The 19278-nt window shown below is 37.7% G+C and overlaps 1 long non-coding RNA gene across 1 annotated transcript in view; it reads left to right on the forward strand.

Moving 5' to 3' along the window:
• The first annotated feature begins 4047 nt into the window (after positions 1-4047).
• The window catches only part of LOC107309520 (uncharacterized), a 42774-nt gene continuing 27543 nt past the window's right edge, over positions 4048-19278 (forward strand). The window contains exons 1-2 of the long non-coding RNA XR_001553216.3: positions 4048-5376; positions 7030-7085. This is a non-coding gene — a long non-coding RNA (uncharacterized LOC107309520). The remainder of the gene's footprint in view (positions 5377-7029; positions 7086-19278) is intronic.

The following is a 19278-nucleotide window of genomic DNA, read 5'->3' on the forward strand; positions in this document are numbered from 1 at the left end:
TAGAGGAGGTCCACAGGACCTACACTACTGACAGTGGCACAGTATGGATGATACAGGCCTTGATGTCATGAACAAAATGTGTCCCTGAGGTCCAACTGCCTGCAGGTGCTCACTTCTCTTTTAGGTCCATGACTGCAATGCTGGTGCACTGCTTCTGTTGTTAGTAATTTTGCCTCTCTTGCTGCAGATATTAGTATGCGAGCTACTAAAATTTAATTAAGTGTAGCAGGGTATGCAGCAGTTACAGTTGTTACTGAAGTACAGATATTCCTTCCAGGTAGAATACAATATCCACACAGGGAGTTTGTATGCAACAACTGAGGTGTATTACTTATCTCATAGCTTATTTTCAACAGCTTTCTGGTGTAAACCTGGAGACTTTGTAAATGCAAGTATACCTAGCAACATTAGTTACCAACAGCTTATTCTGTGGCTAGTACAGGAACCAAAACAGCATAAAATTTTGGCCTTGCTTCCATAGGGTAATTGTAAATTGGAGGTGACTGTCAATGGTTTACGGACTGGTTTTGCCCAGTTCCGTGACTAGCAGATCCATGGATCTGTGCCTCCAGAAAAGGGAATAGGATTCCTCCTAATGGCTAATCTAAACCTCCCATCTTTTAGTAGTACCATTCCCTCTTGTCCTGTCACAAACAGACCATGTAAAAAGTTGATCTCCTTCCCATGTATAAGTTCCCTTCAAGTACTGGAAGGTCTCCCCACAGCCTTCTCCAGGCTGAACAACTACAACTCCCTCAACCATTCCTCAAAGGAGAGGTGCTTCAGCCCTCTGATCATCTTTGTGTCCCTCCTTTAAAAAACACTCCAACAGCTCCACATCTCTCCTACACTGGGGCGCCCAGACCTGGATGCAGTGCTCCAGATGGGATCCAGAAGGGCAGAGTAGAGGGGGACAATCACCTCCCTCGCCCTGCTGGCCACTCCTCTTTTGATGCCTTCACCCAGCCTTGTCCTTGTCCTATTAGAATCATGCTCTATCAGGACAAGTAGAAATTTGCATTGCATAGAATATTGTGTAGGTGGTGCACAAGACTTGACATGGTAATCAGCATGCATGAAGAAGCTAACGCTGAAGCATTTGCACTTGAGTAATCCTGTTCCAGCAAATCTGATTTATATTAACCTGGAGGCAAGTGAGATTTAGGGTTGAGAGTTTTTCCCCAGCCACTCTGAAGTGTATCTAAGAAAGGGCTGAGTTGTTTTGAAGTACATGAGCTGATGAGGAATGTGAGTAAATCTCTTAACTGTGTAGCCAATAATGTGTCACTCTAGGACTTATCTCCACTTGTTCATTTATGCTTCTGTCTGTATTGACAGGGCTTTTAGGGGAACAAATGATGCCTATATGTTGTATTGTTGTCTTTTTCAGGGTTATGGTTAGGAGTGAAACACATAAATGCATATACACATAAAATATATCTATTGCCTCCTCACCTAGTAAACACAGTAATGCCCGAGTCAAGAAGGAGTTGAATAGATGTCTATGTCCTGCCCCAGAAAGACAGATGTGATGATAACCATTAGCAGGAAGCCAAGATACAGGAAAAGATAATTTCCTTTGCCTTTTAATGTGCCTGAATATGGAGTCCTCTCCAAACAGAACTGAGATATCGATGTTTTGCTCATATTTTCTTTCTTTCTTAAAACAGTCCAGAAAGTCAAAAAGTAATTTCTCATATTTGAACCTAGCCATAATTTATAATCTAATCCTGTGTTTTCAGGTCAGATATGCCTTGGATTCCCAATGATCACATCAGGCAGAGTCTCTTTACTGTGTCTATTTCAAATCTTGTGGTCTCAGTCCAGAAATTTATTTTTATTCTTACTATTCTTGTTATAATAATTATTCCTTTACCAAATACAATATTAACTGCAAAAAAGTACTTTAAAATCTTGTTCTTCACAAAATTTATACCAGAACAGAACTACCAGCTCTTCACACTAAGAACCCTCCTTATACATCTAGTTCTTCTCTGTGTTTTGTGTTAAAATTTATTTCACTTGATTTGTGGATTGGCTGTTCTACTCTATATGGATTCACAGAGAAAAACTCTGCCTGTATGAAAGAAAAATGACAAATGTCACAAAATATATGCGACTCATGAAAATTTTAACAGCCAAATTTAATATTGGATAAGATACTAGAAATTATATGGTATGAATCTTCAGAATCAAAGAACGTCCTTGCCCTCTCTTGCTTGTTGGAGTTCTATTTTTAGAGAAAATCCAAGCCCAATTACAATCATACTTCAGAAAACATTATTCTAAGTGCAGTGTAACTGAGCTGGCCAAAGCTTTGAAGTGCATCTGCCTAGATGTACTCTTATTAACTGACTCCCCGAAGACAGTGACCAAAATGGCTTTAAAACACTGAAGAGCTGACTTTTACTCAAATATAGCTTAGGAAAAGTCTAGTTTTTAAATAGAGGGGGGAAATGCCTAAAATAGATGGATTAGAGTAAGGAGAATTCATAATTAACTCTCTCCATTCCTGCTAAGTGGAGAATTTCTCACTTTCAGTCTCTGCTGTTGACTTGATGGTGAGATGGAATACTAAGCATTCTCTGGAGTCTTGAGCCCCTATAGTGTTTAAAAACAGTTTGTTTTTTGTTCTTCATTCAGAAGCCTCTGACTCTTCACAACTCTTCTCTCACAGTTCCCAGTTGCTACCAGTGTGCTGTATCTGCTTTCTTTTTTCTGTGTTTTGGAGCCTGGAGAGCCCTGCCTCTGAAAGGAGTCAGCTGCATTTGAAATAATGAGCTGCTTTCTCTTTTTCTTCCAGATTCCCCTGAGCCCTGTCATTTCTTTTTAAAATTGTATATATGCAGTCTGAAACTAAACAGTTAAACAGTTGGACAATTAAATAACTAAAAAAAATGGTGTCCACTGCACTGAAGTTGTTAGAATTTGAGATTGTTTTCATGACACACGCAGGTATAATTCTGACGTTCTTTTCTGGAACTTACAGGTCTAATATTAAAGTATAGCATCTGTGGGATTTAAGCAGTTGAATTTTGGAATGATACAGAAAAACAGCTCTAATATTTACCATCTTGTAAATACTCCACACTACATGTTCAAATCTGGGTATTTTCAGTGAATTTAGGTTGGTGAGATTTGCACATTTTTCTTAAGCACCTGTGTTTTGGCTCTGAGTTGCACTGACAGATTCTGATAGCCAACCAAAAAAACCTACTCGAGTTTCTTTTCATACTGATTGCCAGGGAAATAAATTTACATATTCAATAGCCAAGCTATCAGAAGATCTTTGTTCCAACAGAAATGGTTTCTGTTATGTTTTCTTGATGTGTGTTATTCCTCACTGCACCAAAAATAGTATGTTTATCTAGATTATGGATAGTGTTTCTTTGCCAATACAAATCTAGATAATAATAATCTTTGTCCTGAAAAAATGTCACTTTTTCACTAAAAGCAATGTCAGTCCCGAAAATCAGGCAGACTTTCCTTCACTGTCTTCTGCTTTTCCTTATGTGTATTGCTTATTTACCTCTGTAAATAATTTCTTTCTTAACATATTCAAAGTGTTTCAGGCCATTGACTTTTATGTGGGATGTGTGTGCTGCCAACATTGCTACTTACAATGCAATGTTATTTGCGCATATCTAACATGAACATGTACATCTGCAGGCACTGCCATTTCTACTTCTATTTGTTTACTTTTTTATATGCTTTTTCTCTGAACAGCATATTTGTGACAAAAATTTGGAAGATTATTAGGAGAGATGAAGAATGTGATAATGAGAATTCTAAAAAGAGTTTCTTCTAAGCAAATGAGATTAGAATCTAGGATAAGTCAAATAATTATGCTTGTTAACACTGAAGTTATGCTTTTAGGCTAATATATGTTTCAATCATAAATCTCAAGATGAATTCTCAAGGATCATTCTCAAAATTAGCACTTGGTGAGGATGATCAAACACTCAAGTGTAAATTCGCTAATATATCTTGTAGTAAAAATAGGAGAAAACTGTGGCCTGCTGGAGTTAAGAAATAAATCATGTTTAAACTAACTCAGTTATGAAACGTTAGAAATCTAAAAGCAGACCCTCATGTTAGCCATAAGTGTTTATGATTTCTTTCTTATAATGGTTTTAATCTGAGTTTAAAGAGGAAAGGCTTCTGTTTACAAAAGTGAACATATATAACCAAACAAGAAATAGCAAAGAAGATTAGGAAGAGCACTCATCTTCCATCATCCTTCTGTTCAGGCCAGTTTAATAAAATCACACCAAACTGAATCACAGCAGTGTGTGCTTTTATTATGATTTAAGAAGGCTTCACACTGAAATTCAGAGTGGACATAGCAAGCAATATTTTTTAAAAAACAACTACTGAATCTTCCATATCACTAAACTCTCTATGGCAATGAGTTTGATTTGAAGGTTCAGTTTAGATTCGGGCAATAAAGCCTCTGCACAGAAGCTTTGTGGTGGTTGTGTGCTCTCTGCTGTAGCTTAGCTTCTTTTCTTCCACTATATATATATATATTTACCTTTTCTATTGCTTTCCAAAATAGCACCACCAGTTTCAAAGGAGTTGCTGTCATGTTGGGATGAACTCTTATGAGAATGTCTTATAAACTTTGCGAAAGCTGAATTCATCATTTGGCCTTCAACTTAAAGTAAAATAAATGTGTTTTATGTTGAGGGCAATCTAAGATGTTTATTCCACGTACAGAGCTTCTGAGGTGTGCCATCAGTTTGAATCTACTGTTCATATCGACTCTGATGTATATTTTCATTTCTCAGCATGCTACATCCAAGTACATAATATATTAGCACTGTTGGCTGCACACATGTATTGTCCTGATGTAGCGTTATAACTTTTTATGTTTTCTACACGTGAGACAAATGAAGAATGATGCTGCTTGTGAAATATAAGTACACGTTTTAATCATATTTGAATGATGTTAGGTTGACTGCTTTGTACTGGTATATTTCTGTATCTAAAAAATACTAAGCTTGATAGATCTGTATACCAGGAATTCAATGTAACTTTTTTTTCCTATAGTTATTAGTAAGGATACATAAAACAATCTTAGTATGCTGTATTTTTCAAACTACAAATCTCTTACTGTATTTCTATTTTTGTGAAAGTTCAAACAAAGTGCCTCTACGTGATATGTGACCATAACCTGATTCAGTTTTGTAATATGTTTGTTTTGCTGTAACATGATTCTCCCAATGTCCTGCAGGCTAAAAGTACACGCATCACATGGGATCTGAGGATAAACAAGTGATCAAGAAGTGAATATTCTGAGCTGAAAACACCCTGCAACAGGCCTCAACACATTTCAGTTCACTGACCTAGATAATTATGACTGTCTGAGAACAGGTAAAAACTATCTCTTAAAAAGCTAAGTCATAATATATAGAAAGATGTAAGGGCAATATTAACTTTCTGATTTACATATACAAGAAACAGTCATATAGAAACATCTAGAGGGGCATGTTGTAATGTCAGACCTTTATCAGGAAGCCACCTCCTTTCAGTACTCTTCCAATATTTAATGAATATCTCTCACTACTGAATTCAAATTGGAACTACAGAAAATTGTTATAATCTAGATTGATAAAAGTGCAAACATTACAAGGAAAACTTTGCTGTATTGCTGCATACAGAATAGACTTAAGGTATTACATCTAGCATTTAACAAAGCTGTCCTTGGATTGGCTAGTGTCTTGGTAGAAGACAAAAATAATGTTTTGATAGAAACTTAGGCTTTGACATTGATGTATTGTCAAGGTTTTACTTGAACAAACACATCTTTGTTTCTGTGGTACTCAAGTACCTCATAGTAGAGGCAACCAGATACCTGTTGGAAATGAGGTGTGTGTGACCAGTATCCCACCTGGGACAGCCCTGACAGTCTCCTCCTTTCCCCATCTTCCCATTTTCTGAGGGAAGAACATATCTGTGTGGAGCAAAACTTCAGTAAAAGCTTAGAAAAAAATCTTGTGGAAATCTTGACAAAGGGGATCATCAGCAAAATAAACGAAGGTATTGACAATGCACAGAGACTTCCATAAAATACACTTTTTGCAATCATTCTTTCTAAATTAATCTGTCAGATTACTCGAATTAGTCCACCTTTGTCTTTGAATAGGGCTGCTAGATCAGATTAATTTTGTAGGTTGATGATCAATAAATGCAATTTATTCTTATAATTTAATTCATAGATCTCAATCAAGTGGCTGTTTTTGAGAAATGTTTCACAATCTCAGTTTTCTGGGTGAGATAATTAAAGCAAGAAAGATGTGAGGGGTGTTAGTAAATCAACAGCAGTGGCAAGAAAGGGGAAACAAAGTTCTTGTGATTCTCAAAAGTGCATGTTGGCTACTGAGATCTGAATGAACTTCTGTAGAAACTGTGCCCTGCACAAAACTTAAATGAATGTAAAAGGAAAGGTTTCTGTTATAATCCAGCATTTTCTCCTAACTCCTCTCCAGATTGTCTCACCTTCACTCTGCAGGAATTGCAATCCTGATGATGTTTTAAAATTCCCTGCTGTTTATTTCAGTTGCAGAGCAAAAGCAATGTGATTTTAATTATGAGACCAGTTGTGCGTTTTAGAATTTAAATGGAGAATATCACACACTTCCTGACGTCGTGGTGGATTGCTGCAAGTTTAAACAGAGTATTTGTTTGCAGTAATTTTGACTACTCCTTCACAGTAAATCCAGCAAACTGTGGCATAAGGGCTTTCTTCCTGAGCCAGTGTTCACATCTGCATTTTTGTCTTTAACTGTTCATAATGGACTTTTGTTCCATTAGTTTGCCTAATCCTGTGCTGAACTCATTTGCAACATTCTAGAAAGATCTGAGGTAACCAAGCTGCCTGGTTATGCTCTGAATTAAAAGAATACTTAGTGCTGTTTGCTTTAAGCCTGATCTTTTTCATCTGGTGACCCTTAGCACTTCTGTTATCAGGAGCAGTGAGTAGTCACTTGCTGCTCACCCACTGAATGCTGCTTTTTCCTTTTGCAGGTTTCTGTTGCACCCCTTCCATCATCCCTTTTCCTGTCTGCAGTATCTACACAAAGGTACTGTTGTTTTCATTGCTTATTTTTCTTTTTGTAGTAATAGCACACTTTTGAAATGCAGAGAAGATAATTCTGAATTTGATTACTGATGTATGCTGTGATAAAATGGTCCCTGTTTTGCTTTGTACCTGTTTGCTAATGTTCCATTGTCCTTCTGGCCACAAACTAGCTCTTTGCTGTTTGTTTCCATAGAACTATTTGTAGTGAGGCTAAGACACCTTTCTTAGCGTCATAGAGAGCATTATGATTCTCACACATGGTAACAAATGAGCTAACTGCAGTCAGGATTGCTCGTTCCAGGTGTTTACTGAATTCTGTCAGCTATTTTATCACATAGTTTCTAACATGAGATCGTTTTCAACTGTTTGAAAACTCATGAATATTTACAGAACAAAGGAAATAATAGACGTAAGTGAAAACTCTTTAACCTCTTAAAGATTAACTTCACTGCACATACAGTCAGTCATATGTCTCCCTTCATGCTTGGTTTCCTACAGAGCTTTCTGGACATGGGCACAGGCCTTCTGTTAGCTCCTATGACTGCCATGCAAGGTGTTGATTTTTATTTTTCTCCTGTGAAGTCAGGAAAGTCAGCTTTTTTTCCACCTCTCAAATTGTCATCAGTGTGAGGTTTGAGTCAATGGTAGGAGAACACTGACAGGTATAGTTTATGTTTTAGCCACCAGGCGGGCTAGTTTGCAGCATCTGAGGAGTTTTGGGAAGTATTAATTGCTGTAAAAGTTGGTGTGGCCAAGGCCATGAACCCAGCTGGCTTCCAGCTACCTTAATACCAAGGGAAGAGATAACATGCCCGGTGCTGGAACTGATGGTGAGGTTTATTGTCATGGAGACCATAAAAAGAGCAAATAAACAAAACAATGGTAATGTGAGATAAATTTCAGTAAGCTGAAGCACAGTGGGTCTGTACTTGTTGCTTTGGAAAGCTGTAATGTTTTCACAATGTCAAGCAAGTGTCAAGATATTACCACTGAAGGCACCAACATCACATTTTATGAAGTAGGAAAGAGATGTTTTCAAGATCATCCTATATTTTATCTCAGTTCATAGATACTGCATACGTGCAGCTTACCTGTGGCTGGTATGGTATGCCTAGGAAAAAGTGTCTTCTGCAGTTTGAGATCCTCCACCTGTGCTTGGCATTGGTGAGGTCCCATCTCGAGTACTGTGTTCAGTTTTGGGCACCTCAAAACAGAAAGGACATGGAAGTGCTGGAGCAGGTCCAAAGAAGGGCAGAAAGGCTTGTCAAGGGCTTAGAGAATGTGCCCTACAAAGAGAGACTGAAAGAGCTGGGGCTGTTTAGTCTGGGGAAGCAGAGGCTGAGGGGAGACCTTATTGCTTTCTTCAGTTACATGAAAGTTTATTGCAATGAGAGCAGAGCTGGTCTCTTCTCACTGGTGATAGGTGACAGGACGAGGGGAAATGGCCTCAAGCTGCACCATGGTAAGTTTAGTTCGGATATCAGGAAAAACTTCTTTACAGAAAGGGTTGTTAAGCACTGGAATAGGCTCCCCAGGGAAGTGGTTGAGTCACCATCCCGGGATGTGTTTTAAATCTGTTTGGATGTGGTGCTCAGGGACATGATTTAGCAGAGGGTTGTTAGGGTAGTATGGTTAGGCTGCAGTTGGACTTGGTGATCTTGAAGGTCTTTTCCAACCCAAGCAATTTTATGTTTCTTATGTCCTGTGACATCCCACATAGTTTCCAGCTTCCATAAGGTCTTCCATAGGTCTTGTGTTACATTTGCCTCAGCCACCTAGAGATGGCAGCTGTGCAAATCAGTGTCTCTTCCCGTCTGAGTGGCTGTGAGAACTGAACACTTGACAAAAATTGTTTGAAAATCTGTTCAGTTGCAGAGAAGACCTGCACAGAAATGAAGCTTGATGATGACTCCACAGTAAAAGTGAATCATAATTCAAGGAATGTTTTTAACACAGGGAATTATTTCTGTGTTAAAGTATCCCATTGATGTGAAGCAGCATATATTTGGTAAGAATTATTTGACTTAGTACCATAATTTCCCTATTTTCTCCAAGAGACCGTCATTGTATTTTGACAAATTTCCTTTTAAAATATTTTTTAATCTCAAAACTAAACAAAAATTTTCAGATCTAGTGAGTAGTTTTTCTACCTTAATAAGTAGGAAGTTGTACTAGTGAGCAATAACCAACATGTACTGTAAGTTCTTGTGTAGTTCTTCTGAATTTTCATGATGACCTTTCTATTCTGAGCATGATGCAACATTTTCCCACAGCTGCCCTAACAAACAAGTCCCTTCATATTTATTTATATCCTTGCATAAGTATATAAAATGCACAGCTTTGAGGACTACTGTTCAGTACAGCTTAAAAACAAAAACACTTTCTAAAAGTTGAAAATAATTTCTAGTCACTAAGGGCCTATCATAGTTTATATATCAGAAGCCTGCCTTGTGGGCTTATTGTTTTGTTTTGGAGTGGGTTTTTTTTTGCCAGCTTTTTTGCAGGGTAATAACTTTTGACCCATACATTTCAGAAGGTGATCAGAAGGCTTTACTCCTAGACTTCTAAACTAAACTGAACAAAACAGGCATTTGGTATACAAGCTTACTGGATTCATTGTGTTCCACTGGTTACTGTTAGTGGTTAAAAAAGGCATCATTAGAAAAATTAATGTGGCTGAAGTTACCTTAATTCTCTCTTTTCTAACTTCAGCCATGAAAGATTATCATAGAATCTTAGAATTGTTTGAGTTGGAAGGGACCCTTATTGGTCATCTTGTCCAACCCCTCTGCAATGTACAGAGACACATAAATCTGGATCAGATTGCTCAGAGTCTTGTCTAGCCTGACCTTGAATGTCTGCAGGGATGGGGCTTCCACCTCATATGGGCAAGCTGTGCCAGTTGCACCCTTACAATAAAAAAACTTCTTATTTCCAGTCTAAATCTTTCTTTTAGTTTGAAACCATTTACCCTTGGTGTGTCACAACAGACCCCGCTCAATAATCTGTCCCCTTCTTTCTTGCAGACCCATTTTAGACACTTACATTTCAGTAACTCAAAGGTTGACACAAAACAACCTTTTTTCTTTTTTTTTTTTTTTTATGTGTCTCTGCACAGCTCAAACCACTCAATGGTTTGTATAACATCAAGCAACAGAAAGAACTTCAGTTATGTCTGCTATAGACTCTGGAGGTGATTTATTTTGCAGAAAGTGGTGCAAGAGGGTTTACAAAAAGACTATTGTGCTACTGTATTGCAATATTTGTTGTAGAGTTGGTAGCAGGGCTCCTTTTAAGTTTTCTTTTTGTCCAAGTCCTTATGAATAAAACTCCTGAATACAGCATTAGTTTGCATTATTATAGAGCCTTCTCAGTACAGAAATTGAGAATTTCAGTATTTTTGAATGTAGGTGTTGCAAATAAGATTAAAATCAGATTTTTTCCCCCTGTGATTTCAGGTAGTCTTCAAAAAATAGGCATGAACTACTAGATCCATTTTATGAAGAGAAAGCTAGAATACCGAGACTCAAGTTCCCAACAAATTTGACACCAGCTTGAAATTAGAGTCTAGATATCTGTCACTCCAAATTTGTGTATGTGTGCAATTTATGACAAGTGTGCAATTTATGACAAATCTTGAGTTTGCTATTAACAACAATGAATAGCAGTTACTTCAGTGCCTTTATTTGCTGTTTTTGTTTGTTTGTTTGCTTGTTTTTTCTGCTACTGCCTCTGAAAGCAAAGTCTGCCAGATGTCAATCTTCATATCAGTAACTTATTACTAGAAGCATAGCTGAAGTCAAGAGTCATTCTGAAATAAGAGTGGCAACCGTCATAACTTCATGTCATCTATGAAAATAATCTGTATATTTTTTTTTCAAAGCATGGTTTTCCTACAAGAATGCTTTTGCAAATACAAAAACAATACCACAGGGAAACGATTTGTATTGGAATCCATCTAATGCACTTCAAGAATACAGAAGATGTTTGCTGAAAAGATTGTTTAAGAACACTCCAGTAAATCATCATAGTATCATAGTATCATAGTATCATAGTCTCGTGTGGGTTGGAAGGGAGCTTAGAGATCATCGAGTCCAACCCCCAGGATTCGAGCCTCCTGTGTAGCAGAGCGGCACTTCTACCACTTGCACCACAGGGGGGATTCGAACCCAGGCCCGGGTGTTGCAAAGCGGCATTCCTACCACTGCGCCACCGGGGCACACAAATTACTAATTAACTTCTTAAACAGCAAAAGCACATCAAGACCGTGACCAATGCCATGTATTCTGAAAATATCAATACAACAGGAATAGAACAACAGAAACTGGAGAACTGAACAAGGGGTATGAAATATGAAATTTATATGATACTTTAAACTGTTGCAGGGGCTATGGAAAAAAAAAATAAATGTTATGGGGCAGACTTTTTCACAAGACACAAACAATTAAAATTAAGCTAATTAAACTAAAGCCAAAATACAGTAATAAGGGTAACCTGTTTTTTGGGATTTTTTTTCTTTCCAGTTCCAAAATCAACTTGCCTACAGTAAAACAGCAGAAGTAGATACAGAAACAGATACAAACAATTACAATCTATTTTGTTCTTGATTTTTTTCTTGATATGTGGATTCTTCGAATGGAATTTGGATTGCTAATATGAGGAATGATAAAATCTGTTTACATACTGAGAAATAAATTTTGGAATAACCATTTGGTAGGTCAAAAAATAATATTTTACCCGGTCTTTCACCTGCGCAGACAGTTTAAAAATAAGTATCAACTCTAAACTGTATTTTTAAAAAGTTGAAATTATTTAAAAATAAATATATGTGCCTCTACTTCTTCTGAGAGCTTTTCTCAGAGTTCTTCACCAACCTAATATGTCTCTCCTCTTAAGTACTCAGCCTCTTAAACAGGGTAAGAGGGCAGTGTTCAGAATTGGATGAAACACCCACTTTCTGGGTAAAAAGTGATACCCAAGTGCTGATATCTTCTATTGCAAGCCTCTGATTTGATGCCTGGATGGAGCTTTTTGCTTCTAAACTGTGCCCTGCTTCAAAGTTTTACAAGCATCTAGACGTAGGTCATTAGCAGCTTACTCACTAGGAAAATGATTTTTACATTACTTCAAAATGCAATAACGTTGTCAGGTCAGGTTCTTCAAATCATAATTGTGAAAGATACTGCACTTTGTATAATCTCTTCTGAGTGCAAAGGCATGATGGCAACATACCAAGACACATTTATTTTCTGAAAACTTGTAGAAGTCACTTCCTTTTACTTTGATATTTTTGCTTTGATTTTGCACTTTTGAGACACTTTTTTTCTTGCCAGCAAGTTAATAGCTGTGGTAGGTGGGGTATGACATTCATCTTCAAAGAGGAGACTTATGTGTGGTTCTCTTTGGAGGAAGAACTCCTAGACTTCTTGCTGGCAGTAAGAAATGGGACTGGCATCTCTTTGTACATCAGCATCAAGACAAAGCTTTTGATATTGCTGCACACCATTACTCTTTCTGTCTTCCACCAAACATGGTAGGCTGTAATTTCAGAAAAAAATGAACCTGGAAAGAGTTTGAAATAGTCCTTGCCACCCTCAAGCAACCTCTTCTATGCAGTACTCTTTGACAGGAGTTATAGATCTGACTTGCCAGTGCTATAGAATTGGTCTTTACTTTCCTCTGGAGAAAGGAGATTAGAAGCACTTTTTCCTGTTATCGGAAAAGAGAAGTGTCTAGTCTGACAGCAGGCCTGAACTGAGTGACCTGATGACTTCCTTTAGAGATAACAAGTGGGAATACTATCAGTAGTGTCAGGGTTCAAGACAGAGGAGGGAATGGGTTTCGTGTCAGAACAAGGTCTTTGAACGAGAAACGTTTCTGCTCTACTGTAGGCTGAGACAATTCTTGATATATGTATTTTACCATTCCATTTCTACATGACACTGTGGATTTTCTCAGAAGCTGGTAGTACACAATGCATCTGCAGAAAAAGGAAAGAATTATTTGTCAATTTTCTTTTTAAGAGGCTATCTTTCATACTGAACTGTGAAGTTCCCTCTTGAGCACTTAGGAGATAAAGTCAGCATGCGTTAAGTCCTACCTGTCCAGTTCAATATTGTTTACATATTGTTCAGCTGTTGCTCTGAATCTGAATATTCTTCTGGGTTTCACAGGTGTTTTTTTGTTTGTTCATTTGTTTTTTTATGGGGGAGGTATTTGTAAAATAGACAAAGTCAGTTATCATAATAGTAGTGCTGTTTAGTTAGGACTATGTGTTTAAGCTTATAAAAATAAATTATATTTTAAAATGGAAGATATTATTTAAAATAAATTTTAATTATAATATATAGAGAATTATAATTAGTATGTATAATACTATTTATAATTCTATCATTTTTATTAAGGAATTTAAAAGTAACTCTATTTAGACAGCAGATAAAATAGTTATGTATTAAATACTAATATCTTCAGTGATGCTACAAATTCAAAAACTATAGCAAAATATTTTTTTTCCCAGTGAAATTATCGGTTTTGCAAGGCACTCATTGTAATACTCTATTATGTTATCATTATACTAAACTAAATCAGTTCAAGTATATAAACAGTAAGCTGAATACTGTTTCCAGCTGTATTTCTCTAAGTTTAAAGAAGACCTCATTCATATTGGAAACATGCATACAATCATGTCTTTGAAGAAAAAAACAAGGACAACAAAATAAACAAACAAAAGCAAGAACAGAAAGTGGTGGAGTCACCAACCCTGAAGGTGTTGAAGAAATGTGTAGATGTGGGACTTGGGAACATGGTGAAAATGAGTTGGCAGCTGGACTAGATAGATCTCAGTGGATATCCCCAAACTTAATGATTCTTAATGCCAAAGTTTTAGCTCTCCTTATTTAAATCTCCTAGCGATATGGTTTTGTTTACTGAAGCACACTTTCCCTGATATAAAATACTGAATTATTATCATTCATTGGAAACAAAATACAGGAAAAAAATGTAATACATAAAGTAAAACTTTTTTCTTCTTCAGAATTTTTATTTAGGAAAACAAATACCATTAAAACTTCTGGCAGAAAGCCCTTATCTGGGAATTCAACTTATAGCGGCTTATGCTGCTTTACTGGCTTTCTTTTAGCATGAGTACTGTCTAAACAGGACAGACTTTTCCCCGCACACTGTTTCACTCTTCACATAAGGGATGTCTCTGCTGTCATCCACTTTATGTGCCTTGCAATCTACATACCCACCCTGTTTGGCATTTTGTGTGCTGCTTTGCCCCAAGCCAGCTCGGTTCTGGAGGTGCTGTGCTGAGGTTAATATAATAAACCCTTCTGAGAGCACAGAACTTTTTGAATTGGAGCTGCTTATGTCTGCCTCGGAAAGTTTGTCTGAAAAGCCTGCAGGCAGCCTGGCTCTTTGTTAGATTGTGTGCAAAGCCTCAGTGTAAAATTTATTTCAATATTTCAAGACCCTACCCTAGAGGGTAGGAGAACGCAAAATTTAGGGTGTGACAGCTATTCAGGTTTAGCTTTTAATCATGTTCACGTTGCTCTTTCCATAACTCATGTCACTTTGTTGCTATGAGCTTGGTCAGAAGCAGAGCATGTGTTCTGAACAAGGTAAAACTTCACACCTTTTGGCTTGGAAGCTTGTAAAAAAGGGCAGTGTCAGAGAGATCTTATGCAATCAAGACAGACATGAGGAATGTGAGCAAGAAGTAATTTAATTGCTGTTTCTCAAAATATGGGAACTTGAGTCAGCGAGTGGAATTATTGGATTTAAAACTGAATTAATTACTTTCTTACACAATGTACTATTATGCTGTGAGTTCACTCCTCATTCAGCTTTATGAGGGGTAGAAGTGTATGTGGGCTGTGAATGTGATCATGTACATTTATTGATAAAGAATAGGTGAGCTGGAGACTGGTTTGAATGTGGATTCAGAAGGCCCAGACCTGACTAGTGGAAGGATGTGGGTTTTTTTTGTTTTTTTCCTCTAAGCAATTGTTCCAGGTACAGTCCTTGAATGGACCTCTGGCCACTGCTCATATGGTCCCACAGCAGAGAATAAGCTGTAGAGCCAGACCTGCCTGGAAGAAGAGAAGGTAATCAGTGATAACAAGGTGTATAGATACATTTAGAGGCCAAGTGAATTCAGAATTGTCTTTTAAGGTTGGTGGGGAGGAAAGATCTAAGTGAACTGTTATCATAAATATAAATATCTAATGAGAAGAAGATGTGTTATACCACTAGCATTTTCTCAGCTTTCCCTACTGGAGTTAGTAAGGAATGGGCTAAAAATTGGCACTACTAGATGACATGTTGGTAATAGTTATCATCTGTGTATTCAAGGTGTATTTATTGTAAGTATATTCAAGTATATACATCCCCTTGAATTCAAAGTGTGCTCTGGTGCTCTTAAAATGATTAGATGTTTTCATTTGTAGGTATGATGGAAAGTCTGGATGAATTAAGATTTCTTTGTGGAAGTTTATTGTCTTTTATTGTCTTATTAAATATAAATAAATATGTTGTCTGTGTTATGAAACACATAATCAATATTAGCCCTGATAACTTATTTTTAGATTAATAGGTGAGATTTAGGTGAACTAGGGGCACTGGAGTTTAAAGCTATGATCTGAAAGCCTCAGCCTGGTGGTGTGATAATCACAGAAATAGCTCAAAGTATCTGTCTCTGAAGAAGTTATGAATTCTGAGAGCTGCTTATCTCAAAGCAGTAAGACCCCTACCTCCCTTGCCCTTCTGGGGCTGGAATGCAGAGCAGAGTGATGTCAATTCTGCTGTGACTTCTGAGCTTGCCAAATTGTCAATTGCATGGACAGTACCTAGCCTCTCACAAGCTGTGTGTGTGTTTCTGTGTGTGTGTTTGTGTGTCCATGTGTTTTCACTTATTGGGCAGCTTACTGTTAAGAGAAGGTTGTCAGTAAAATACAGTTACAACTCTTATCCACAAAATAGAGGACAGGTACTGCTTCTCTACTTAGCCTGAATGTACTCATCTTGCCCTGAGTTTGCCTTGCCTTCAGGCTGCCACCTGAGCTGAATGAAAGCATTCTCCACTTCTTCTGGCAGGTAGAACAATTCAAGAATCTAACTGTACCATGAATCACCGCATGCCACAGCTTAGAGTTTTGTGTAGTATTTGTGCACTGTGTATTCTTGGCCTTCAGTTCCTGCGCACAGGGTTCTTTCTGTTTTTGTTTCCTTCAATTTTTATAAATGTTACTGTAAATCAAAACTTTAATAATGACCACTAATTTTAGGTATTTAATTTAAATGTTGAAAGGAAATTTAATAATATGTGCAAGAAGAATCAGGATTATTCTTTGGAGTGTTCAGCACTTGCACACTACATTAAATAAAAAAAAAAAAAGAATCACTATCAATACCCAAGTTTGCTGTATGAAAATATGTTTGCATTTGATTTTCTGTTTAACTAATAACCATTAAGTTTTAGAATATGGAACATAATAAAAATGGAGCTGTGTCTTTCTCAAGATGACAATATATAGTCTTCATTTAGCTGCAGGATGTGTTCTCATTCATAACTGGTTATAGAGGTCACACCAGTTGGAGTGGATAACAGCAGAAATGCACAGAAAGCTCTCTGTTTTGATGTATAACCTCCTGTGATGTGTAGTGCGGCAAGGCAGTGGCAGGGCCCCATGAAATGTTCATATATACATGTCTTTGTTTATGATTTCAGACAGACCTGGAGCTTATCTTCACTATAGTCTTGGACTTTCCAGCTGCTAGCCACCTGGATGTGAACTAATACTACTGTGTTTGATATCAAGCATACTCACATATTTGTTTAAAGACATGCTACATATGTATTAAGGTCCCTTAGATCTATACTAGGCAATGTCTGCTTATTTGCCAAATTCTCTTTTCCAGAAAGAATGAGATATTCAATCACACAAAATGAATCTATTAAAGCTTTAAGCTTTGTAGTAACAGGGGTCTGGAATTCTGTTGATTGAGCAGTTCTAAATAAAAACAGAATGAAGGGTGAGCCTATGAAGAAAAGGTCTGAGGCATTAAAGACATCCTTGTAAGCAATTGAGGGTACTGTTAAAGACTAAATGGTATTGCATTCAGAAAGATCAGCCACCTCTGAGGGAAACTAACATGTAATACTATGGAAGACAATGTAGTCAAAATATTAGAAGAAATTTAGGAGAAAAGTGTGCTAAAAGCCAGCAAAGAAAGCACTGAGCGGTGTTTCATACCCCATTTTATGTGGGGAAATGAAAGATGTTCCAAGACTGAAGGTGAGACAGGGTTCATACATTGGTTTCTGCAAAAACGAATTTTTGTTTTCTTTTCTTTGATATTTGAGAAAAATGTTTTGAACTTGAACTGGTTACATTACCAACAGTGAGAGCAGTTCTTAGCCTAAGTAATTGTTTTGAGAGGACATTACCAACAACCCTGTCCATTGGCTTACTCTTTGAACACTCTGTAAATCTCTACGCAGAGAATCTGTACATGGTCTACAGGTGATAACTTGCCTATAAAATGAGGGCAAAAAGACAATTATAAGTTCAGATCATTGATGCCAAGGAGTTGCAGGAAGCCATCACTCCAGTGGTTCTGGCAGCAGCAGTTACTGTGTGCTGGGCAGATTACCAGGCTTGCAATGCCCCAGGAAGTGTCTGGAGTTTTCTGAGAAATTTCTGACAAATTGTCCAGCTGTGAGATAAACGGCTTCATGCTATGCTGCATAATGAACTGGCTCAGCAGTAGAGCTTGAAAGATGGAATGGGGCTATATCTTTCTGGGGAATGGTCTCTGGTAGTGTTCCTCAGTTTAGGTCATCTAGCTGAAGTTGCTGACAGCTTCACGTCTATCCGAAAGTTAAGACTTATTTCTGAGGGTGTTACCTCTTGAGAACTGCTGGTCATAGGGCATTAACCATCTCTGTTAGAAACTGTTCCCATTTTTGATCGCTCTCACAGTAAAGACGTTTTCTTGATGTCCAGTCTGAACCTTTTCTTTGTGTCATTGCTGAGTGTCCTGTCAGTAGTGATCAGGGAAGATACTGTCATCTCCCTGAGAGTTTCTCACTGTATATAATATAGTTCCATGTGTTTTGTGAAGATGATTGCAGAGGGAAAGAGATTACCCAGAGCAGCTGTGGATTCTATGGCCCAGTTTTTTCAAAATCCTGAGAAACCTGATCTGAATTCAGTGTTAACCCTGCTTTGTGGAAAAGACTAGGTGAAACGACCTCCTGAAGTTCCTTCCAGCCTGTGAGTCTGTGTGCTGTATCCACACCCTGCAATTCACTATTATCTTAGAAAGGGATAGACATAACAAAATCACCTTTTGGTGGCATGTTGTCTTACCCACTGTCATATCCCCTGTAAAATCAGAGGTATCTAAACTCACATCCTGGCATGATTCTGGCAAAGCCCTGCTCTGGCACAGGGAAGGTGCTGAGAAGTGATGGTCTTCCCTGCATTATTTTCTTGCTGTAACTTATCTCTGCCAGGTCTTTGGGTGATAATCAGCTACTACCTTGGCCAAGTCAAGCTCCTTTGTTCTGCCAGAGCACTGAACCCAGTTCTATCTCTGCCTGCACCAGCTGTGGGAGGAGAGCACTGGGACAGAGATGCTTTCAGTCCACTCAATCACTGATCAGACGATGGAGCTGTGTCTAGACTAGCAAGCAAAAGGTATGAAGGCTGGCATGCAGTGGTGCAGCTGTTTAAATGGACAGGTTTGGGGCCATGCCAATTCAACAGCATCTAAGCAACTGATGCAGAGACAAAATGTGGGCATAGGTTACAGACTGATGGTTGAATTAGATTCTCATAGTGGTCATTTTAAACCTTAATGATTCTATGATTCTGTCCTCCCTGTTCTCTTTATCAGATAGAGTGGGAATAGGATGTGGGGCTTTGTTGTTGTTGTGTCTGCACTGAATATTGTCTATTGAATTTTAAATGCTTCCAAAAAGAAATAAAAAATCAAGGAAAAAATATCTATGTTCCTTTTCCCAATGGTTCATATTCTTGTTGGTTCTCCGTTTATATAACAGTCACATAATTCTACTACTTAGAGTTGTTTTTAGCCAGATCTTAATTTCATTGCAGTCCATAGAGATTATTTTTTTGGATTGCTTCTCTGTAAAATGTCTGCTAAGGGAGACTAACAAAATCAAT

Source organism: Coturnix japonica, chromosome 2, assembly GCF_054131305.1.
Source record: "Coturnix japonica strain WE chromosome 2, WE-NBRP24, whole genome shotgun sequence".
Taxonomy (NCBI): domain Eukaryota; kingdom Metazoa; phylum Chordata; class Aves; order Galliformes; family Phasianidae; genus Coturnix; species Coturnix japonica.